Raw genomic sequence first — 23,818 nt, forward strand, 5'->3', positions numbered from 1 at the left:
GAGAAGACTTCAAATTCCAGGGGGACTTAGCAGTATTAACACTCAGGAAAGGGCACACATTTTTTCCTGTTGGATTACTAATAATCCTGACAATGCTAGATCCTTCCTGGATTTCTTTCAGTTGGGCTGAATTTAAGAATTGTAATTTATCCTGTTCTGATGCTAAGAGAAGAGGGCCTGTGTAACACTTGTATGTCAGCATAGTGGTGAGCACTGAGGCTGCCAGCCAGATGGATAGAGCTGCAAAATATTTCTCCAGATTTAGGGTACTTTTCTCCAACTATAACCCATAGAAATTGACATAGTTAATAATAAAATTACAAAGTTACTCCTATGAATTTAGTATGCTGTATGAAAGAAGTGGATCTGGCCATGGTGGGCTGAGCCCCACTAAAGAGATAACTGAAAATCCAGAATTAGTTTTTCAGTCAGGGATATGAGTGCTTTGATTGCAATACCGTAGATGCACCCCTGCAGGGTTAGAAGATAAAGAACAGCATCCTCCAAGACAAGCCCTCTCTTGATTGCTGGGTGAGAAATCATCACCTTTTAGAGCAGCTGCGACACAGGTTCTTCTTACATTGTTCTGTGACTAAGGCTGTGTTGAATTCTCATGGATTGAATGACATAAGTTTGCCCCAGGGTGTTAACAGCCAGTTTCAGCTTCTCGTGCCAGTCTGAAATCAGCATGTGACCATAACACAGAAAAGATTAGAGTAAGAAGCCCCAGTAGATGATCGAGCAATGGGCATCTCTGGATGACCAGGTTCCTGCCTGCTGTATCTCCTCAGTGGTCTTCTGTGTTTTTCAATGTTTCTATAATTGATAAGAGTTGCATTTATAATATTTTTTAAATTGTTACTTCAAAAGAATCCATGTGAAGAAATTGAAACCTGTATGAAATGAACCTGAAACACCAAAAATAATTAATAATAATAATTATTATTATAATAATAAGGAAGGAAGGAAGGAAGGAGAGAAAGTAAAAGAAAAAGGAAAAAAGACTTTTGTAGAAGTATCTGGGATACTAAATTGATCAATATTTTAGCCTTTCATCTCATTCTATCACTCACCAAACCAAATATTTATCTATTTATTGTTCAATACTAAAGGAAGAAAGAAAGAAAGCACATTTATTAAGCATCCACTTAATGTGTTAGAACTAAAAATAAGACATCCTTTCTTATCATAGCCTAAGAAGAAAACATAAAAGCTCATATATTCATTTGTTAAACTTTCAAGGGGGAGGTGGCCCAAATAATGTATACACATGTAAGTAAATGTAAAAACAATAAAATAAAATTTTAAAAATTTTTAATTAAAAAATAAAAGAAATGATAAAAAAACCCTTTCAACTTTAGTGGCTGTCCACTTGCCAGCTACACACACACTCACACTCACACACACATACATATAAAAGAGGATATTGCAAGTGGCTGATAATGTAGTAGAAAAGAAAGAATTTAAACGAGCGATTACAACGTTATTGATATCACAGTAGAGGTAGGTCCACAGCCTCGGGAGCATGGAGAGAACCTGGCATAGACAGGAGGGACAGGACTGAGTTCATAGAATGAAGTAATGCCTGAGCAGCATCTTGAAGGACAAAGCAATTAGCCAGGGAGAGGAGATGTGCTGTGTCAGACATTGGAGTGTACACAAAGGCAGGAAGCAGAGAACAGATGCATTCTGGGAACTGCAAGTCATCTCAGGTGATTACAATTGTGTGGAGGCTAGACTCAAAGGAGAGAAGAGTTTTAAAAGCTGGCTTATTAGAGGTCATCTGATGTGCTATGTGCTTGAGAATTTAAGATCTGCCCTGAAGCAGTGTAACACCACTCCAGGATTTTGAAGGAGAATGACATTTGTCATTGCAGAAAAGTCCCTTTAGCAGTATCTGTCCCAGTGAGGCAGACTAATTAGGAGGCTGAGACAGTAATCTATGCAAGAAATGGATAATGTCTCAATTAAGATAGTAGCAGTAAAAAGAGGAGGAAAAAATGGAGTTAAAGAACATTAAAGGGATTAATTGGACTATGCCCATACAGGTACAGGAAGCCTCCAGAACACCAAACAGATCTGACCAAAATAGAACTACCCCACAACATATTATCATTAAAACAACAAGTACAGAGACTAGAGAAAGAATATTGAAGGCTGTAAGAGAGAAAAAACAAATAACATACAAAGGTAAACCCATTAAAATCATAGCAGACTTCTCAACAGAAACATTAAAGCAAGAAGAGCTTGGAGTGAGGTCTTCCAGGCACTGAATGAAAATAATTTCAACACTAGGATACTCTACCCAGCAAAACTATCATTCAAAATAGATGGAGCAATAAAAGTCTTTCATGATAAGCAGAAACTAAAACAATATGTGACCACAAAGCCACCACTACAAAAGATTCTTGAAGGGATTCTGCACACAGAAAGTGAAACCCAACATAACCATGAAAGGGCAGGCAGCACCAAACCACAGGAAAAGAAAAAGCAAGAAACTAGAGAGTAACCTCAACTTAGGTACACACAATCAAACCTTCAAACAACTAAGACAACTAAATGACAGGAATCACCACATACCTATCAGTACTAACACTTAATGTTAATGGACTTAACTCCCCCATCAAAACGCACCGTTTGACAAACTGGATTAAAAAGGAAGATCCAACAATTTGTTGCTTACAGGAGACCCATCTCACCGATAGAAATAAGCATAGGCTAAGGATGAAAGGATGGAAGATTTACCAAGCCAATGGCCCCTGAAAACAGGCAGGAGTAGCAATACTTCTCTCTGACAAAGTAGACTTTAAACCTACATTGATCAAATGAGATAAAGAAGGACACTCCATACTAATAAAAGGGGAAATAGACCAAAGGAAGTAAACATTATCAACATATATGCACCCAATGTCAGCGTACCCAATTTCATCAAACATACCCTGAAGGACCTAAAAGCATGTATTAACTCCAACACAGTGGTTGTGGGAGACTTTAATACCCCATTATCATCAATAGATAGGTCATCCAAACAAAAAATCAATAAAGAAATCCTAGATCTAAAACATACCATAGATCAAATGGACCTAGTTGATGTCTACAGAACATTTCATCCAACTTCTACACAATATACATTCTTCTCAGCAGCCCACAGAACCTTCTCCAAAATAGATCATATCCTGGGGCACAAAGCAAGACTCAGCAAATATAAGAAAATAGAAATTATACCATTCATTCTATCTGATCACAATGCAATAAAACTAGAATTCAACAACAAAAATAAAGACAAAAAACATTCAAACAGCTGGAAACTGAACAACTCATTGCTTAATGAACAATGGGTCATTGATGAAATAAAAGAGGAAATTAAAAAGTTCCTGGAAGTCAATGAAAATGAAAACACAACCTACTGGAACCTATTGGACACAGCAAAGGGAGTCCTGAGAGGAAAGTTTATAGCCATGAGTGCATATATTAAAAAGACTGAAAGATCCCAAATCAGTGACCTAATGATACATCTCAAACTCCTAGAAAAATAAGAACAAGCAAATCCCAAAACAAATAGAAGGAGAGAAATAATAAAAATAAGAGCTGAACTCAATGAAATAGAAACCAAAAAAACCATACAAAGAATTAATGAAACAAAAAGTTGATTCTTTGAAAAAATAAACAAGATCGATAGACCCCTGGCAAACCTGACTAAAATGAGGAGAGGAAAAAAGTCAAATTGGTAAAATCCGGAATGCAAAAGGGGAGATAACAACAAACACCATGGAAGACCAGAAAATCATCAGAGACTACTTTGAGAACCTATATTCAAATAAATTTGAAAATCTTAAAGAAATGGACAGATTTCAAGATACTTATGATCATCCAAAACTGAACCAAGAGGATATTAATCACCTGAATAGATCTATAACACAAAATGAAATTGAAGCAGGAATCAAGAGTCTCCCAAAAAAGAAAAGTCCAGGACATGATGGATTCTCTGCTGAATCCTATCAGACCTTTAAAGAAGAACTGACACCAACCCTCCTTAAACTGACCATGAAATAGAAAGGGAAGGAAAACTGCCTAACACATTTTATGGAGCCAGTATTACAGTTATCCCAAAACCAGGCAAAGACACCTCCAAAAAGGAGAACTATAGGCCAATCTCCTTAATGAACATTGATGCAGAAATCCTCAATAAAATAATGGCAAACCGAATTCAACAACACTTCAAAAAGATCATTCACCATGACCAAGTAGGCTTCATCCCAGGAATGCAGGGGTGGTTCAACATATGAAAATCAATAAGCGTAATAAGCCACATTAACAGAAGCAAAGATAAAAACCACTCGATCATCTCAATAGATGCAGAAAAAGTCTTTGATAAGATCCAACACCATTTCATGATAAAATCTCTAAAGAACTAGGAATCAAAGGAAAGTACCTCGACATTATAAAAGCTATATATGACAAACCTACAGCCAGCATTATACTTAACAGAGAAAAATTAAAACCATTCCCTCTAAAATCAGGAACTAGACAAGGATGCCCACTATCTCCATTCCTATTCAACAGAGTACTGGAATTCCTAGCCAGAGCAATTAGCAACAAGAGGGAATAAAAGGAATACAAATAGGTAAAGAAATTGTCAAAATATCCCTATTTGCAGACGACATGATCCTATACCTTAAAGACCCAAAAAACTCTACTCAAAAGCCCCTAGACACCATTAATAGCTATAGCAAGGTAGCAGGATATAAAATCAACACAGAAAATTCATTAGCATTTCTATACACTAATAATGAACAAACTTTGAGAAAGAATATATGAAAACAATTCCAGTTACAATAGCCTCAAAAAAAAATCAAATACCTAGGAGTAAACTTAACAAAGGATGTGAATGACCTCTACAAGGAAAACTATACACTTCTGAAGAAAGAGATTGAGGAAGACTATAGAAAGTGGAGAGATCTCCCATGCTCATGGATTGGTAGAATCAACATAGTAAAAATGTCGATACTCCCAAAAGTAATCTACATGTTTAATGCAATTCCCATGAAAATCCCAATGACATTCATCAAAAATACTGAAAAATTTATTTGTATACACAAGAGGCCACGAACAGCCAAGGCAATGCTCAGCAAAAAGAACAATGCTGGAGGTATCACAATACCTGACTTCAAACTATATTACAAAGCAATAGCAATAAAAACAGCATGGTACTGGCACAAAAACAGACATGAAGACCAGTGGAACAGAATAGAGGACCCAGATATGAAGCCACACAACTATAACCAACTTGTCTTTGACAAAGGAGCTAAAAATGTATGATGGAGAAATAGCAGCCTCCTCAACAAAAACTTCTGGGAAAACTGGTTAGCAGTCTGCAAAAAACTGAAACTAGATCCATGTATATCACCCTATACCAGTATGAACTCAAAATGGATCAAGGACCTTAATATCAGACCCCAAACTCTAAAGCTGGTACAGGAAAGAGTAGAAAATACTTTGGAACTCATAGGTATAGGCAGGGACTTTCTCAATGGAACCCCAGCAGCTCAGCAACTAAGAGAAAGCATAGATAAATGGGACTTCATAAAACTAAAAAACTTCTGTTCATCAAAAGAGATGATCTCTAAACTGAAGAGACCACCCACAGAGTGGGAGAAAATATTTTCCAGCAACACATCGGACAAAGGACTGATAACCAGAATATATAGGGAACTCAAAAAACTAAACTCTCCCAAAATTAATGAACCAATAAAGAAATGGGCAAGTGAACTAAACAGAACTTTCTCAAAAGAAGAAATTCAAACGGCCAAAAAAACACATGAAAAAATGCTCACCATCTCTAGCCATTAAGGAAATGCAAATTAAAACCACACTAAGATTCCACCTCACCCCTGTTAGAATAGCCATCATCAAAAATACCACCAATAACAGATGTTGGTGAGGATTTGGGGAAAAAGGAACCCTTATACACTGCTGATGGGGATGCAAACTAGTACAACTACTCTGGAAAAAAATTTGGAGGCTTCCTAAAAATCTAAACATAGATCTGCCATATGATCCAGCAATCCCACTCCTGGGGATGTACCCAAAGGAATGCAACACAGGTTACTCCAAAGGCACTTGCACACCCATGTTTATTGCAGCGCTATTCACAATAGCCAAGTGATGGAAACAGCCAAGATGCCCCAGTATCGATAAGTGGATTAAGAAAATGTGGTATTTATACACAATGGAATACTACTCAGCCACGAAGAAGATGAAATCTTACCATTTGCAGATAAATAGATAGAACTGGAGAACATCATCCTGAGTGAGGTTATCCAGGCCCAGAAGACCAAAAATCGTATGTTCTCCCTCATGTGTGGACTTTAGATCAAGGGCAAACACAACAAGGGGATTGGACTTTGATCACATGATGAGGTGAGAGCACACAAGGGAGGTATGAGGATAGGCAAGAACCCCCCCAAAAAAAAACAAAACAAGATACATTTGATGTCCTCAATGCAAAGGAACTAATGCAGATACTTTAAAGTGAAAGAGGCCAATAGGAGAAGGGGACCAGGAGCTAGAGAAAAGGTTAGTTCGAGAAGAATTAATTTAGAATGTAACACGTATGTACAGGAAAGCATAGCTATCCTTAGCTCAACTAGCAAAAACCCTTGGTCCTTCCTATTATTGCTTATACTCTCTCTTCAACAAAATTAGAGACAAGGGCAAAATAGTTTCTGCCTGGAGGAGGTGGGGGAAAGGGTGGGGGTGGGGGAAGCGGGGAGAAATGACCCAAACAGTGTATGCACATATGAATAAAAGAAATTTTAAAAAGAGATTGATTGGAAAGAATTTGACTGATTGGCTGTATTAAGGAGGTGTTTGGATGTCCTATGGCTTGGGCAACTGGATGACTAATGGCAGTATTTTCTGAGTGGGGCGGAATGATAAGCTGTAACTGGAGCACTTTGAACTTATTGTGCCTAACACATAGGGTCCCTGACAGCAAGTGGGAATAAAAAATCTCAAGCTTGGGGAAAAGATCTGGGTTCAAGAGTTATTTGGGAACTACCCCAAGTAGATTGTAGTTGAACCCATTGGAATGAAGGAGATTTTTTAGAGGAAGTGAGGAAAAAAGAATACAAGTGACCTGAGGATCGTGAGTATTCAGGAGGCAGCTGGAGAAGAGTGGGACCTACTAAAGAAAGAGAAGAAGTGTTTTGGGAGGTAGAGGGAAAGCCAGGGGTAAATAGAGTCTACTCCTGCCCTCTCTCAAATCCATCCCTATGGACTTAAACATCATTGCTAGAATGTCTGAGAATATCAGTGTATTGTTTAAGTGGGTGATACACTGCCCCTCTCCCCCCAAAAACAGAGTTCTGTTAATAAAGAACAGGAGGAAAGGGAGTTTGGAGTAGGCAGGTGATAGTATTGACCATGCCGTGTAGCCAAGGGAAGAGGCACCCTTCGTGGAGGAGGACTGACCATTCATCAGTGCAATAGAGGTTTGAGAGGCTACTGTGCACAGGGTACTCAGTGCCAGTGCTTCAGAGGAGTGGAGGAATATAGTCAATGAAAAGGTCTCACGGGTGAAGCAACAATGAGTCCACATGTGTATTTGCTGCATCTCCATCTGTGAGTAGGGTAGGATGAAGTAAAGGTGAAGGATGTACCCTATTGTTTTGAGGAGTTCAACCTTGACTATAAGGGGTAGGAGGCAAGACTGCAGCCACAGGAGAGGACCAGGGCAAAGAAAGTGTCAGGAGCCAGGAGTTCCAGGTAGAAATTAACATGCTCATGTCTTTGGGGTGAACAGATTAAACGAGAGGAAGGGTTGAAGACCCTGAAAAATGAATGACTAGTGGGGCGAGGGCTCTAGATAGGTGGATGTTGGGCAGTGTGTTAGTAAGTTTTGTGTCACTGTGACACAAGCATAGCAGCTTAATAGGCGGAAATAACAGCTTAACAGGACTTTAACATCTTAAAAGAAGGAAAGCTTTATTTTGACTCCAGTGTGAGAGGTTTCAGCCCATTACTGGTTCCACTCTGGGGGCCCGAGGCAGAGCTGCACATCATGGTGTGAGCACGTGGTTGAGAAAAGCAGCACTCCTCATGGTGAGCAAGAAGCAGAAGGAGGCAGCAAGAGGCTAGGGATGAAAGCCCCTCCAAAGGCACCCCCAATGGCCTACTTCTGCCAACCATGCCTCACCTCCTACTCTCCACCTCCCAATAATGTCACTGTATTTTGAATCCATCAGATTAATCCACTGATTAGGTCGGAACCCTCAGGATTTGTTCACCTCTCAATGTATCAGTGCTCCAGCTGGGAACAAGACTTCAACACATTAGCTGTTTGGGGAAACACTTCATGTCCAAACCATAACAGGACACAGAACATGCCTAGCTGTGCATTAGAGAAGAGAGACTTCCCATGAGAGAGAAGGATAAGCTCACGTCACCTTTGTGTGAGGCAGGGACACATGTAGAGATCGTCATACACTGAAGTCTTGAAATAGGCAGGGCTAGCAGAGTGGTCAAGAGCACCACTTTGATCCTGGACACTGCCATTCCCTTCCCAACTCGAACAATGTGACCTTGTACAAGTTATTTAACCTCTCTATTGCCTTTGCATTCTCTGCAACCAAGCAACGAGGTTAATAACAGAAGCCAGTTACATGGAATTGCTGAGGAAATTCAGTGAGTTAATTCGTGTCGCACCTACAAGAGTGCCTGGCACAAGGAGTGCTTCATGTGTGTTATCAGCTATAGTCGTTATTTTTAACAGAACTGAGAGCAACCATAGGCTGGAGTCACCTAAACACCTGACCATAGGTAAGTGTGTGTTGACCCAGGGCATGACAACTCAGCAAGGAAACTGCATTCCTGCAGGAAGTCCTCAGAGGAGAGCGGTATTGGGAGATTGACATAGCAGATCATTGAGAGGCTGGTTCAAGGAGAGGCAGAGCAAACACTGGGAACACAGGCAAGAGGCTGTCTGGAACCTGCCCTGCTATGCAGGCGTGAGCCCTCTTGAGAACTTGAGAGGAAGCATGTGAAGCTGGGAGCCATAGGCACAGAGGCTCATTGCCTCGAGGAGGAGAGGGTGATCGAGGGAGTGACCAGGCAGAGCACAGGTACCATGTCTTACAGGACCTTCAGTGCCCAGAGTCTCTTCTGTAGCCTCCAGAGTTTGGAAGTAGAATGGTGACAGGTGTAGACACTCTCAACTCCCTTGTTCAGAGTGTCTACAAATAATAATGCTAAATGTCTGGAATGCATACTGCGTGCCAGGAACAGGGTTATGCTGTGTGTTTCAGGACTCCTATCACCACCCTGGGAGAGAGTCATTATTCTGTCCCCTGCTCCCAGATGACAAAACTGAAGCACATAGAGACAGAGCCACTTGCAAAAGCCATCCAACTGATGAGTGGTGACATCCATATTAAAAACAGGCAGTGTGGCTCCAGAGCCTGGTTCTGTCCACCAAAGTGTCATCTCTGTCCTGTTAAAACATAGCTCCGTGGAGCCAGTAGTGACAGTGGAGGTTCAGGCAGCACCTCAGCTGGGTTTATGGCAGCTCTGTTTCTGTCTTAGTCAAGGAAAGCTTGGCTGTATGAATCGAGACTTCTTTGAGAGAGCTTGGTCGACATTACACAGCTAGAACATTAATAAGCTATAGAAGTATTTCTACCTGGCTGTCTGTCTGCAAGCACAGGGCCTTTGCTGTGCATCTTTCTACAGTCTGATTAAATTGCAAAGTTCTTACTTTCACTCTCCTCTGACTGGCCAGCCCTGCCCTACATGACCTGACAAATCTAGCTTGACCACCCAGTCCCTGTGTTGTAGAAAAATTCTACATAAATACAGATGATCTGCTGGGTTAGCCCAAATCTAGTGCCCATCCTCCACTCATTCTTAGCTGGGAGGTGGTGGCGGCAAAGGTTACCACCAGGGAGAAAGCTCTCAGAAATCTTGTGACCTTCAATAGTTACTGATGCTTAAAACCCTTGATCCCTTCAACTAAACACCATACTCCCCACATCCAGCCAGTGTCCTCATGCTGAGGTGGCTCCACTGTCAACACCACCTGGGGTTCCCGCTTTTCCATCACCAGCTTGACCCTGGGCTTTTAGGTTTCACCCCACCACTAGTGTAGCTTCTCTGTAAACCTGGCCTTCCATTGCATCTTGGCTACCCTTGAGCATTATATATTTTTAAGTTGTACTGGCCTACTACTCAAACATATTTAGCAGGTGTTCCATTACCTACCATATCTATGGCTGCCCTCCAAGGCCACTAGCCTGTGGCTGCTCATTCCCTCCCCTGATTACCCCTACTAGGTCAGGATAATCCTTCTAGACACATCCTGGTTGGTCCCTTCTGTAGTCCTGCATCTTCCCTCCCTCCAACAGCCTTTCCTATTGACCCTGACATCTCACCTTCCCTCAAGACTGCTCGTCCTAGACCTGAATTACTGCCCTTGTCTCCAGCCCCCTCCAGTTAGTCTTGATTCTCCAGTTCTGTCCTTGGCTCATTGAAAGCAGCTCCCAGCCCAGCATGTCTTAAACCTGCACACAGCCAAATACATGTCAAACACTTGGGAAATTTAATATATAGTGATTAATAGTTGATTTATGATTTCCTGGCCTTTAAATTTGTTATTGCATTTTTAGAACATTCCATATAAGCCAACTGACTGGGATGATTGAATACTTGTTAGTGGCAAAGCCAAGTAAAAGTATTAATGTATTAACTCCTAATCCTGTGAAAGACTTTTCCCATTATTACATGTGCTTGTGTTTTGGTTTCTCATTTGTGTACCTTGACAATAGGGACTGTCTTACTCATGGTTGTATCCCCCCAAAGCACCTTACATGAAGGAGTCCTGGAATAAATGAGCAAAGGAATACCCTTGTGCTTGAGGAATATGTCATAAATGGTCATTTTAATACTTTCCCTCTAACTTGATATTTGTGCTTAGTTTGAAATCACTTTTATTGTTGCAGTCAATTAAGCTTAATATTAGCCCAAAATCATAGAAAGGTATTTAATTTTTTTGGTTGGACATTTTTCTCCTCCTTACTCTTTTCCCTGTCCTTAGCAGCATCTTCCATCTCCTCTAACAAGGGGGTCTTTTGGACTGCACGCTTGTGTCTTTCAGACTTGCCAAGAGGCACAGAGGCCCTTAATACCTGGCTCACTGAAAGTTGTTTGGGACAATCTGCCAGCTGTCCTTTGTATTCCTGACCTATAGGCAATGTGTTGCTTTGGCTTTCTCAATAGGAGATGAAATAGTCCCACAAATACTTTGCAGAGAGCTGCAGGAGCAAAGCCAAATAGATTTGATTATTTATTCTGAGACCAAACATTTTTCCACCAGTCATAACCAGCTTTATTTGCATGTGGTTTATAAAATTGTTGCAATAATTGAATAATTCCTGAAGCATGTGTTCTTAGGGAAAAAAAGAAGAAAATAGTTTAGAAATAAAATGTGGATAAAAAGTATAAGATGGAGAATAAAAAAATGAGAAGTTGTGCCTGCATTAAAGATATGATATTGTGAAGTCTAGCTGATATAAAATGTCTAGTAAAAACTTCGAAGAAGAAAATTTAAGAATCGTGTATAGGCAAGAAGTCTAACTTTTGGGATTCTTTGTGAGTCTCACAAAGAATATTCTTTGAGATATGACTGAGAAGACATCTTTTTCTTAAATGTGAGTTAAATCTTTGTAGATTCCTTTTCCACATGGCAAATATCATGGCTATATATGTATTTACTCCTCTGATCATTTCCTCTGTCCTGTGACACTACTAGCAAATATGCACAAACACATATTAGGTCTTTTTGTAGGGGATGAAAATCAAGCAGGAGGAGATCAGGTGACAATGGTGTTTTCATGACAGGCTGTTACACTGGTCAAAAAATACCACATCCCTCATGGCTGTTTGTAACAGCGACTTTCTTCTGTCCAGTGTTTGCAGTGCAGGCTTGGTTTGAAAAGCCTTATGAATTCTTTTAGCATAACCTTTATTGTTGGAAAAATGAATTACAAGTGGTTCATTTTATGCTGAGCATTTGTCATTGCCATTTATAGCTATTCTGTTTATTCACTTGTGAGAGCCATTCTGAGAGTTGATGAATGTGTTTTATGAGAGAGTATAAGAGCCCTGCAATTTGTTTTGATTGGTCTCCATTTGGATTCATAGCAAGCAGGTGCCATCATTTGGAATTGGTTTTGGCAGTGGCTTGGTTATATAAATATTAGATACATGGACTGAAGCTTCATTTAAATTATTCCCATCAGTGTGAATACAAGAGCTGTATGCTGAATATAAGACTCCATGGTTCTATTTTTATAGCTTCTGAGCATACAAATGTGTAACATACAATATGTCTAAACATATGTATGTATGAGTGGCCTCCATCGTGCAAAAATATAAATGCAGATTTTCTGCATTTTTTGAGAGTTAATGCAAATATCTTTAAAAAAAAAAACCTGAGACTTTGATTTCTTAATATAACATAGCTTTTTTTAGTCTGAAAAATATAGGCATTTTCCAACTTTGGAAACTATGTCAAGGGTTGTTTTTAGTTTGGTGTATTTTTATGGCTTATATTTAAGCCTTAGAAAATGACCCATCACACTTTTTAAACCTTTGATTTTTTTTTCCCTGCTTTTTTATTTTTTTAAGAATGGCTTTCTAGTTGTTCATGAGGCCAAATACATTCCCACACCTTTGTTTTTACTCAGGCTAAAGATTGAACGGGGACTTGTGGTCGTAGGTGGAAAGAGCAACCAGGAAGACTACTTGCAACCCTTTAACCAACATCCAAACCTTGGCTGCTTTGGAGTACATTTTCTTTTTTCTTTTCTTTTTTTTTTTGGTGGGACTGAGGCTGAACTCAGGGCTTCACTCTTGCAAAGCAAGCACTCTACCACTTGAGCCACTCCTTCAGTCCCCATTTTATTTTTGTTGTTGTTTTGCTTTCAGTTAGCATGTGATAATGCTACATATTTATAGGGTGCAGTGAGAGGTGTCAGTACATGCATATATGTGTAATGATCAAATCAGGACAATCTGATTGCCACAGACATTGATCATTTCTCTGAGTAAATTCTTGAAACATGATATTTAGTCATGAAAATTACAGTATGTTTGTTTCTCACACTTTTGGGTCTTTCTTTAAGGAATCCAACATGGTGCCTGGCATCATTCCTTCCCTCTATCTCTCATCCTGTGTCCTCAGCAAACTGCTCAAGCTCAGTTTCTGTAGTCACCACTTAGGACGCTTTATGTGATCCTGGAAGGCTGACTTACCCAGTACCTCCCCTAAAAACCCAAGTAAAGTACATGTAAGCTCGTAATGCAGTTATTCACACATTTGTTTCTTCTGCTCGCATGACTTCTTTGAAAACTAGGACCTGTCTTTGTCATTAGGCCCGAGGGCCAAGCTCGCTGCCTGACATGTAATGCTCAATAAATGATTTGAATGAATGAATGAATGAATTTATTTGCTGTCACAAAATGAGCATGAACCCAGAGGAGCATAATTAAAACAAAAATGTTAGCAGCAGCATGCAGAGATGAATAAGCTCCTTCTGCCTCATATTATCTTTTTTTTAAGTGTTTCTGCTTTTGAGAAATCTAAGAAATGTGAACATACATGCACATAACATGTTTTGATACATGAAATATACTAGGAAACATGAACATACATTTCATGCCTGGATGACATGAAAACATTTGAATATGGCTGTTCTATGGAAACTCAACTCGCATTGGGCAGGAGCACTCAGAATGATTAAGCAACTAATGAATCTCCTCTTTATCCTAAAGAGAATTTGAGGTAAGGCTCTACCTAAAGAACTTGGCAGTGGCGCCAAATCTGAAGGACTATCTAATGAATTCAGCACAATTCAGGGTAGAAGAGACGTGAACAAGGAACCAAGGTCACAGTAGCAGAGATGGACATAAAACTCAGACCTTTAGAGCCTGTCCCAATATTCTTCCCATTAGTCCTGCTTGCTTCACTTCATTAGTGTTTAACAAACTGTTTGTTTATCTAGGATGAACTTGTGGCTAGTGTCTATCACTTCTTTTATCTACAGGTTGGTCTACTTTGTTGTATTTTTAGATAGTTAGCCATTTGCCTTTCATATGACCTTCCATGAGAATCAGTCATTTGTAGCTAATTAAAAATGTTTTTGTGAATGGCCCAAGAATCTACATTTTCATGCCCAGATCTTGTACAGAGACCAGCAAAATGAGACTGAGGGGACGTACTTCAAATGTAGCTGGAGATGTTTCTTGGTTCATTTATCAACTAATGGCTTCATATCTACAAATCATGCTCCCAGAAAGAGAGCCTGCCTCAAGAAATTTTTTCAAAATCTACATCCCATTCACTTTCTAGGACAATTATGACTGTCAAAATAGCATGTACTGCATTGTGGAGCCAAAGGACTATTTGCAAGAATAAGTGAGATCATATATGTGACAACATTTCACATATCAGAGTAACTCAGTAAGTGAGTGTGAGCTGGGCGTGGTGGCATACATACACATAGAGTTCCAGTTTTTGGGAAGCTGAGGCAGGGAGATAACTTGAGCTTAGGAGTTTGTGTCACCTAGACAACCTAGTGAGATTCTGCCTCTTCTTTAAAAAAAAAAAAAGGAGAAGAAGAAGAAGAAAGGAGGAGGAGGGGGACGGGGAAGGGGAGGAGGAGGGGGAGACTTCCCTGAAATTGAGTGAAAGTATAGAAATGTAGAAAGATATGAAATCCTGTAAGTTATTCATTCCTTAAGGTAACACAATCCAGATACTAAATACCAGAAAGATAGATAAGCAATTGGAGAGTCAAAAATAATCATTGCCTGGCATGTATTATTGTTAGCTGACCTGCTCTCTCAACACTCTAACCATATGACAGCATAAATCAGCTCTGTTTAATGTCATTAAAAAATAAGTTCTAACTGGGAATCTTGTGTCAGATTACTTATCAACACATTTCCTAAGGAGACCTACGCCCTGTGATTATCCCCTTACTTGGACATTGGAATTTCTGCATTCCAGGCTTTTGCCAGAGATTATCACTGTGAGTGAGCCACTGTCCAGTTCTTATCTGAAGGTTGGTTATAGGAGATTGCATTCACAGAGGACTGCCTGAAGGATATGCAGTCTGCTCATTGTGAGACTAAATTTTATTCATGGTTTATGTCAAGTCATCAGATGGCTGCCAGCTGGGATCTCCATGTATTAGCTTCTTGTCAGTTTTACTTTACTGGAGAAGGCAAGTGAAAAATGACACATCTATCATTACAGAATTTTTAACTGTGTGTGAAAAGAGAAAATTTCCACAGTGTTCCAGATGAAGAAAACCAGTAAGCTACCAAGACAGAAGCATGAGTCTCTAGCATCAAAGTACCCACCTATAATCCAGGAAAAGAGAGACAGCAATACAATATTTATAAAGAGAAAAGAGAGAAAAAGACGGTGGGCACATGATATTTTACTAGCCAAGAGGTCTATTCACATATAAGGACAAAAGAAAGATATTTTTGTAGATGGAGTGACTCAGAGCAGACCATCTATGTGCCCCTTCTGAGGGAACTACCTAAGGAAGTATTCCAACCAAGTGAGAAATGAGTCAAAACAAAGGCATCACTTTGGGGAAGACAAACCAGCCAAAGAAACAGTGGTAAGCAATGCACCTTATAAAATTTGTGACTAAGTCTAAATGAAGAGAACATGATTATGAGCTACCAATTATGTAATTTCAGATTTCTTGAAACAGAAGAGACATACTGACTGCAAGGAGACGTTTAGTAATTTGGAGCAGAGCAGGCAATGAGAGAGTAAAAATACTCCAAACATTTCTACAAGGAAGAGAGAACAGATGTTACAGTTTGGGTTCTCTGAGAGCAGGGACCAGGACAGTTTTGGGTGCATAATATTGATTAGGATTTAACACTTATATAATGAGTTTAATTTTGTTCCCCAAAAGGATATGTTTAAGTCCTAACTTCCAGTACTTGTGCATGCAATTTTTCTTTGGGAACAGTCTTTGCAGATATACTCAAGTTAAGGTGAGGTCATGAGGGTAGGTCCTAACACAGTATGACTGGTGTCATTATAAGAAGAGGATAATGTCACGTGTAGACAGGACACAGAAGTGGAATGCTATCTGGTGACAGAGGCCAAGATTGGAGTGATGTGGCTATAAGTCAAGGAACACCAAAGAGGGATGGCCACCACTGGAAGCTAGGGAGCGGCAAGGAAGATTCTGTCTGGAGCCTCAGAGGGAGCATGGACCTTCTAGTACTTTGATTTTGGATTTCCAGCCTCCAGAACTTAAAGAAAATATTCTGCTATTTTAAGGCATGTAATCTGTAGTAGTTTGTAAGAGCAACCCTAGGAAGCTAATACAACTGTGGAAGGAGGATGGAAGGAGCACAAAGTCAGATTCTCAGGCAGGAGCCACACAGACTGGGCTGCCTCTGTGGGGAAAAATGCTACCCTGTCATTTGGTCACAGACAGGAAGTGGCTGCCCCAAGAAGATCATGACCTAGGGTGAGTGACTTCCAAAAGGCAGACCCAGAAGGAACTGTCAGCTGAAAGCATCTGATGACACTCCTAATGGGAGACAGTTGTCCCTCCTCAGAGAATGATCTAAATGATATGTATCTGTGTCTACCACAGTAGACCAAAAGAAAAATGTTTGGGTAATGGGGGTGGCATACAATTGTTTTGGTGTTTAAAATAAAAATGTTGCTGGGGGTGTATCTCAGTGGTAGAGTGCTTGCCTTGCATGAGTAAGGCCCTGGGTTTGATCAGCAGCACCACAAAATAATAATAGTGATGATGATGACTTAAAAGTAGAAAGATAACTCTGAGCAAAATCTATTATAAAAACACTTAAGCTGGGCATGGTGGTGCATACCTTCAATTTCAGCACCTGGGAGACTGAGGCAGGTGGATCACAAGTTCAAGGCCAGTCTGGGGTACATAGCAAGACCCTATCTCAAAATAAACAGAAAAACAAAAAACCAGACGTTTTTAAGGGTAAAGGCATTTCCTTTATTCACTGACCAATGCAGTTATGAAACACAGACAAAAGAGAAATAGAAATAAAAAACATGATAAAACTATAATCAGTCCTTTTAGGAAATTTTGGTATGTCTCTCATAATTTGGCATAGTAGACAAATAATGACATAGGTTAATAATGCAATAGGGCATTTGTGCTCAATAAGCAGAAAATGTGTATTTTTCACTTCTATTTCTATAGTCATAGTGAAAAAAAAGAGTTCGGAGGGTAAGGGGAAGTATTTTTCTTATCCAATTTTTGATCCAGTGCTGAAAAATAATGAAAAATAAATAAATAAATAAAATGTAAATGTTTGAAATTAAGAAACAGTCTTATAGATGATTCCTAAATGAAACTGGAAATAAAATAAAAAGTGATGGATTATCTAGAAATTAAATTAAATGCTTTATATCAAAACTTAAGGGGAAGTTATTAAGATATGCAGGAATACTTTGTAGCCTAAATGCTTTTGCTATCTTTTTTAAAGAATGGAAAATAAACCAAGAATTTTTTTTATTATTTTATTATTCATATGTGCATACAAGGCTTGGGTCATTTCTCCCCCCTGCCCCCATCCCCTCCCTTACCACCCACTCCGCCCCCTCTCTCTCCCCCCTACCCCCTCAATACCCAGCAGAAACTATTTTGCCCTTATTTCTAATTTTATTGTAGAGGGAGCATAAGCCATAATAGGAAGGAACAAGGGTTTTTGCTGGTTGAGATAAGGATAGCTATACAGGGAGTTGACTCACATTAATTTCCTGTGCATGTGTGTTACCTTCTAGGTTAATTCTTTTTGATCTAACCTTTTCTCTAGTTCCTGGTCCCCTTTTCCTATTGGCCTCAGTTGCTTTTAAGGTATCTGCTTTAGTTTCTCTGTATTAAGGGCAACAAATGCTAGCTAATTTTTTAGGTGTCTTACCTATCCTCACCCCTCCCTTGTGTGCTCTCGCTTTTATCATGTGCTCAAAGTCCAATCCCATTGTTGTGTTTGCCCTTGATCTAATGTCCGCATATGAGGGAGAACATACGATTTTTGGTCTTTTGGGCCAGGCTAACCTCACCCAGAATGATGTTCTCCAATTCCATCCATTTACATTTCGTTCTTCTTCATGGCTGCATAAAATTCCATTGTGTATAGATACCACATTTTCTTAATCCATTCATCAGTGGTGGGGCATCTTGGCTGTTTCCATCACTTGGCTATTGTGAATAGTGCCGCAATAAACACGGGTGTGCAGGTGCCTCTGGAGTAACCTGTGTCACAGTCTTTTGGGTATATCCCCAAGAGTAGTATTGCTGGCTCAAATGGTAGATCAATGATAAACTAAGAATTGTATCTAAGAAATTTTAAAAGTCTTCATAAAAAGGAATTGTTAATAGTAAATGTAAAATTGTTAACAGTAAAATTAGTGAAAATGGTCACAAAACAAAAAAAAGGAGAAATCTGATTTTAAAAAGATAAATCAATAGTAGAAAGATAGACACATACATACAGCATTAGGGATGCACAGTCACTCGGAGCCTAACAGGATGAAAAGAATTTACCAAGACAATACTATGTACAACTGTATAGCAATAAACTTAAAAATGTAAAGGAAATTGGTGGTTTTTGAACAAATTATAAATTAGCAAAATTTGATCCAAAGATAAGTTATAAATCCCAAGAGATTAATTATTATATGACAAAAACTGAATACGTATAAAAAGATACAGCCCTCTAATTTTCTGAAAGATATCAATTCTTAATATTAAAACCAGATAAAGTCAGAACCACAATGGTCCAACATCACTCATGAGTATGTCCTTTTGAAGCTATTAACAAATCAAAATGAACTTAAAGTTTATTTGTATAAATAAACCTTGCATTGGTAGAGTATAGAGCAGAATAAAGAACACTTGTATGATTATATCAACTGATGCCTTAAAAACACATTTGATACATTTCTGTAGACATTCCTAATAAAAACTGAAAGTAAATTTGGAAATGCAGAAAGAATCTACCACATTTCTACACCAACTAAAATATCATGAGGTGACTACTGAAAGATTATGTTTTAAGTGTCTGGCACTACTGTTATTCAAACGTTATGACTCAACATTGTCTTAGAAGTTGAGTGAATGTAACAATAAACAAATTGCAATAAACTGTAAAACTATTGCAGGTGATATTACTGAGACTCCTGCTAAAATCTTTTAGAATACTACAAAAGAATTTGCTAAAATGACTGGGTGAAAGATAATAGACAAAATCCAGTTACTTTTCTTTATATGAATTAGTAAATGGTTAGGAATGCAAATAGACAAGAGTCGCTATTTAAAAGAATAAAAAATGAAAACATCTAGGAGTGAATTTAGTAAAACATATGACAAATACAAAAAGCTCTATAAGATGATAGTAAAAGATTTTCAAGAAAGAGAGAGTTATATCATCTTTTTGGGTGAAAAACTTAAAATTCTGAAGATAACAATCCTTTCCAAATTCGTATATAAGTTTTATAAAGTTGTAGTCAGAATTCCAGCATGGAGGATATAGGTGTAGTCAGATCATTCAACATGATTTTAAAGACTAGATAAATATGTAAATGTGAGAAAATTACCAAATTTGAAAGAACAATAGTTTGGGAATTCAAAGTGAAACAGCTTTTAAAACGTTGAAAATTAATAAGTGTGTTAAGGATATGCAAATAAGAGACAAGCAGGAATGGGTACATTACTATCAACTACAATGGGAGTCAAGATTAAAATTATTGCATAAGAAAAAAATATTTTTAAAGGATAAAGTATACAGTTCACAAGGACACTATTACAGGTATCTCCTTTATGTCCTTATTGCTTGTCTCAAATACAGCTTGTACCAGAAGGCATCAGAGCATACTGTTACGTAACTGCTTTTAAAACAGTGTATTAGCTAAGGAATATGGGAGGATACATGTATAACACCAGGTTAGGGGACGCCGTCTTCCATAACCCATACAGCAAAAATTGCAAGACAGTAAACCCATAATCCATAAGGGACAAATTGGCAAATCTGACCATGCAAACATTAAAAATGTCTACAGGAGAATACTCCATAAACAAAGAACAATAGTTTGCAATCCATGTGACAGAGTTAATGTTTAATACAGTAAGAGATCTTAAAAATTGATCATAAAAGAAAAAAGATAGACAATCCAGTGTAAAAATAGGCAAAGGGCATGAACTGAAAAATGTAAATCACCAAAAAAACCCATGAAAAGGGTTTGCTATCTCATTAATAGTGATAAAACGTGAATTAAAACATCTGAGATGCTGTGATCTCCTCAGGTTGGCAAACAGTTTTAAAGATGGTGACAATCCAGTGCTGATAAGTATGTCAGTAAGCGGGTACTCTTTGTGCACTCTTGGACTGGCTCCTGGACCTTCTTACAGAAAGAAGTGTAGCAGTAGTCATTTAAATAGTTAATGTGCTCATCACATTTGACCCATAATTCCACTTTCAAGATTTTTTCACATAGAAATAGAAGCACTAGAACATTAAAAATGTTTGACTATTGCTGTTTATTCCTACTCTGTTTCTGAAAACAGTCTGAATGTTCAGCTATAGGGAGTGGTTGGTCAAATGATGCAAATGATGGTGTGTCCATCTTGTGGAGTATTATGCAGTTATTTTTAAATGGGGTAGATGCATAGATTTGAAAATAAATCTATACTGGGAAAAGCCAGGTGGCAGAATATGTGTGAGTGTGTGTATGTGTGTGTGTGTGTGTGTGTGTGTGTGTATGTACGCATACAGGGGAGATTTTGAAAAGCTATACAACAAACTGTTAACATTGGCTATCTCTGGAACAAGGGAAGATAAGGGTAGGACCTGATTTATTTTTATACCTCTCTGTATTTTAGAAGTTGATTACCAGCCAGAAGTGGTGATGCACCCCAGTAACACCAGCTACTTGGGAAGCTGAAGCAGGAGGATTGCAATTTTGGGGCCACCCGGGCAACTTAATGAGGCCTTGCCTCAAAATAAAAAGGGTTAGGATATAGCTCAGTGGTAGAGCACTTGCTTAACATGTGTGATGCCCTTGGTTCAATCTCCACTATCACACACACACATACACACATACACACACACACACACACACACACACACACACACACTGATTACAATGAATGCCTTTTCTGCATAAAACATAAAAAAGAGATTTGTTGAACTATTCTTTGAAGTTGTATCATCTAAGCAACTCTGACATAAATCACAGTTGATAATATTGAAATATTGTCCACATGTCAAGCGGAGTCTCCTGTATGAAAACCCACTGGAGAAATGTACACTCCAGTCTCGGTCCCCTAATACTTGTGGCTCATTTGAGCAATTGGTCTGCTTTTATCTGTTGGGCATTGGACATGAGGCAGATGATTGTGTCATCCTGTGCTGTGGCAACTAGGAATCTCACAGTCAAATTAGAGACTACAGTTTATTCAGCACTGTACCGGTCACGCGGCTTATTTTCTACGCATCACCCACATCACTGGAATCGTCCTGTTGCCCACCTCTTTCTTTCCCTGTATGCCTTCCCTTCTTTATGTAAACTTCAAGTGTTTGCATTGAACACATCCATGTAGCCACTTCTGATCGTTTTGGGGAAATGAAGTCAGGATATGAATAAATACTGACCAGTGATTTCCATTTTAACAGGAACCTGGGAAAGAAAACAGTTTCAACAATGAGTAGGCCAACCATCAGTACCAACTACAGATGACTTGCCATTTCCTTTTCAAAGGTAAGGAAATGCAGTCTACATTTTTAACTAATTCTGATGGACACAGTACACAGCCTTACCTTTTTATGTACAGTGATTTACAAATGTGCAAAACTACTATCTAGTTTATGACCACTAACTTCCACATTACCAAATTTAAAACAAACATCAAGCAACTAGAAAATGGAAATTCTGTGAATGTCAGCATGGCTGAAGGGACAAAACCTGGGAGATGAGGTCTCTGCCATTAATTACTGTGTGTGCTCACATTTTTAATAGTAAGAGTATTTTTCTTATTTTTAAATGCATATTTGGAGAATATAGAAAAATATTAAAAATGAAAACCTAATTCATTTATAATCTTTTCATATATAGATAATCACCAGTACTTCTGATAATGTCTTTCCTCATACCTCTTATCTGTACATAGAAATATATATATGATTCTAACATTTTTAGAAACAGTGGTTTTGATCTATACTTACCTTGACTGTTACAGTTGCAAATGACACACTGTAAGTGGTGTGGAACATAATATTTATCAACACTGTGACTATCTTAGCAGTCTTTTGCAGTTTACCTGCCTGTCCACAAGTGTCTCATTTGCCTCTCCTACCCAGAGGTCCCTGGTTAATAGGACCATGTGACCTTTGTCAAACATCATTCTATGGGGTGGGGGGGGAAGAAACAGCTTTGAATCCAGGTGATAGCTCATGCCCCTACTTTATTATCATTATCTGTTTTGTGCTCCTTAAAAGGAACTGAGTCTTTAAAATGAAAGTTCACCCATTTTCTCCCACCTCTTCCCTACTGTACAGTCAGGGGTGATTTAAAAGTGATAAAAAAAAAATATTTTGAGACCACCTCATCACCCAGCCTTCACTCATGCCGTTTAATCAATTTCTCATTGGGATTGTTTTTCAAGCACACTTCAGAGTCTCTCTTGAAATGTTTCCATTTTAAAAGCTGCAAAGTATTAGAACTGAAATTGCTAAAGTGGCATTCTTCAGGAAGGTCTTCTTCTCTTGACTCTAGTGAGCAGCTGACGGTTGGTTTTTTTGTTGTTTTTTTTAATCCTGAGCTGATATTATAAAGCCTTTCATGCATTTAAATTTTCTTAGTATTTTTATTCATAACTCACCAAATGTTATTGTACAGAGACTAGAAACAAGCAGACACAGTGGGAAACAGTAGTTTGTGAAATAGCTGTTCTAATATGGACAGGTTAAAGGGACACAGACAGAGCTAAAAAATAAAGAGGGTCAAAGGGTAGTTTGTTGGTAGTCGTAGGTGTGGTGAGGTGGGCTTGCCGTGGATGGCTCTAGCCACATTTACTCTATGGTATCAGGGTAAATGCAATCATTTAGTTCCAGTGCAGAGAAATGACTGGTGGATTCTTTAGTGTAGCAATCACTACATTTACTAAAAGCCCAGGATTTAAACTATGCTTCAAAAGCATTGAGAATATCAGAAATTTTATCCCTCCTTGGTGTATTGAATGTCCTTCATGCAACTTAAGCTAAGACCCTTAAAAATGGAGGCTTCCTGATTATGCAGTTACCCTTATTTATCACAGAACTAACTGGCTTAGAAATTTCAGATGAATTTGAAGTTAAATATGAAAGTCTTAGGGAAAAGTGAGAGAAACACATGTTTGAACACCTCATATCTCTCAACAGGAAAAAGTATTTTATCTAAAAGCATTGGGAAAAATACAAAGATAATTTTATTATGTAAAAAAACTAAAACTTCTCTGTGCCATAATTATGAAACAAATGAAAAGGCACACAACAATGTGAAAATATTAATAATGTGCTTGAAAGTAGATTAATAACCTTAAAGATTAAAAATCACAAACACTAGTAATCATGATGGGTAAAAGTCAATAACCAGAACACTAAAACCCTAGCAGAAAGATTGGGAAAGCAATGGAAACTCAGATGAAGAAAGATAAAGAAGGTAAAAAGCAATGGAAGTTCAGATGAAGGAATTAAAAATGAG

At 38.5% G+C, this 23,818-nt stretch overlaps 1 protein-coding gene across 7 annotated transcripts in view; it reads left to right on the top strand.

The window, feature by feature from the left end:
* Window positions 1-23,818, top strand: part of Pip5k1b (phosphatidylinositol-4-phosphate 5-kinase type 1 beta) — a 273,611-nt gene that overhangs the window by 85,921 nt on the left and 163,872 nt on the right. For all 7 annotated transcript variants that reach the window (XM_074051987.1, XM_074051983.1, XM_074051981.1 and 4 more), the window contains one exon: window positions 21,754-21,838. The gene's annotated coding sequence lies outside the window, so the exon portion shown is untranslated. The remainder of the gene's footprint in view (window positions 1-21,753; window positions 21,839-23,818) is intronic.

This window comes from Castor canadensis, chromosome 13 (genome assembly GCF_047511655.1).
Source record: "Castor canadensis chromosome 13, mCasCan1.hap1v2, whole genome shotgun sequence".
Lineage (NCBI taxonomy): Eukaryota > Metazoa > Chordata > Mammalia > Rodentia > Castoridae > Castor > Castor canadensis.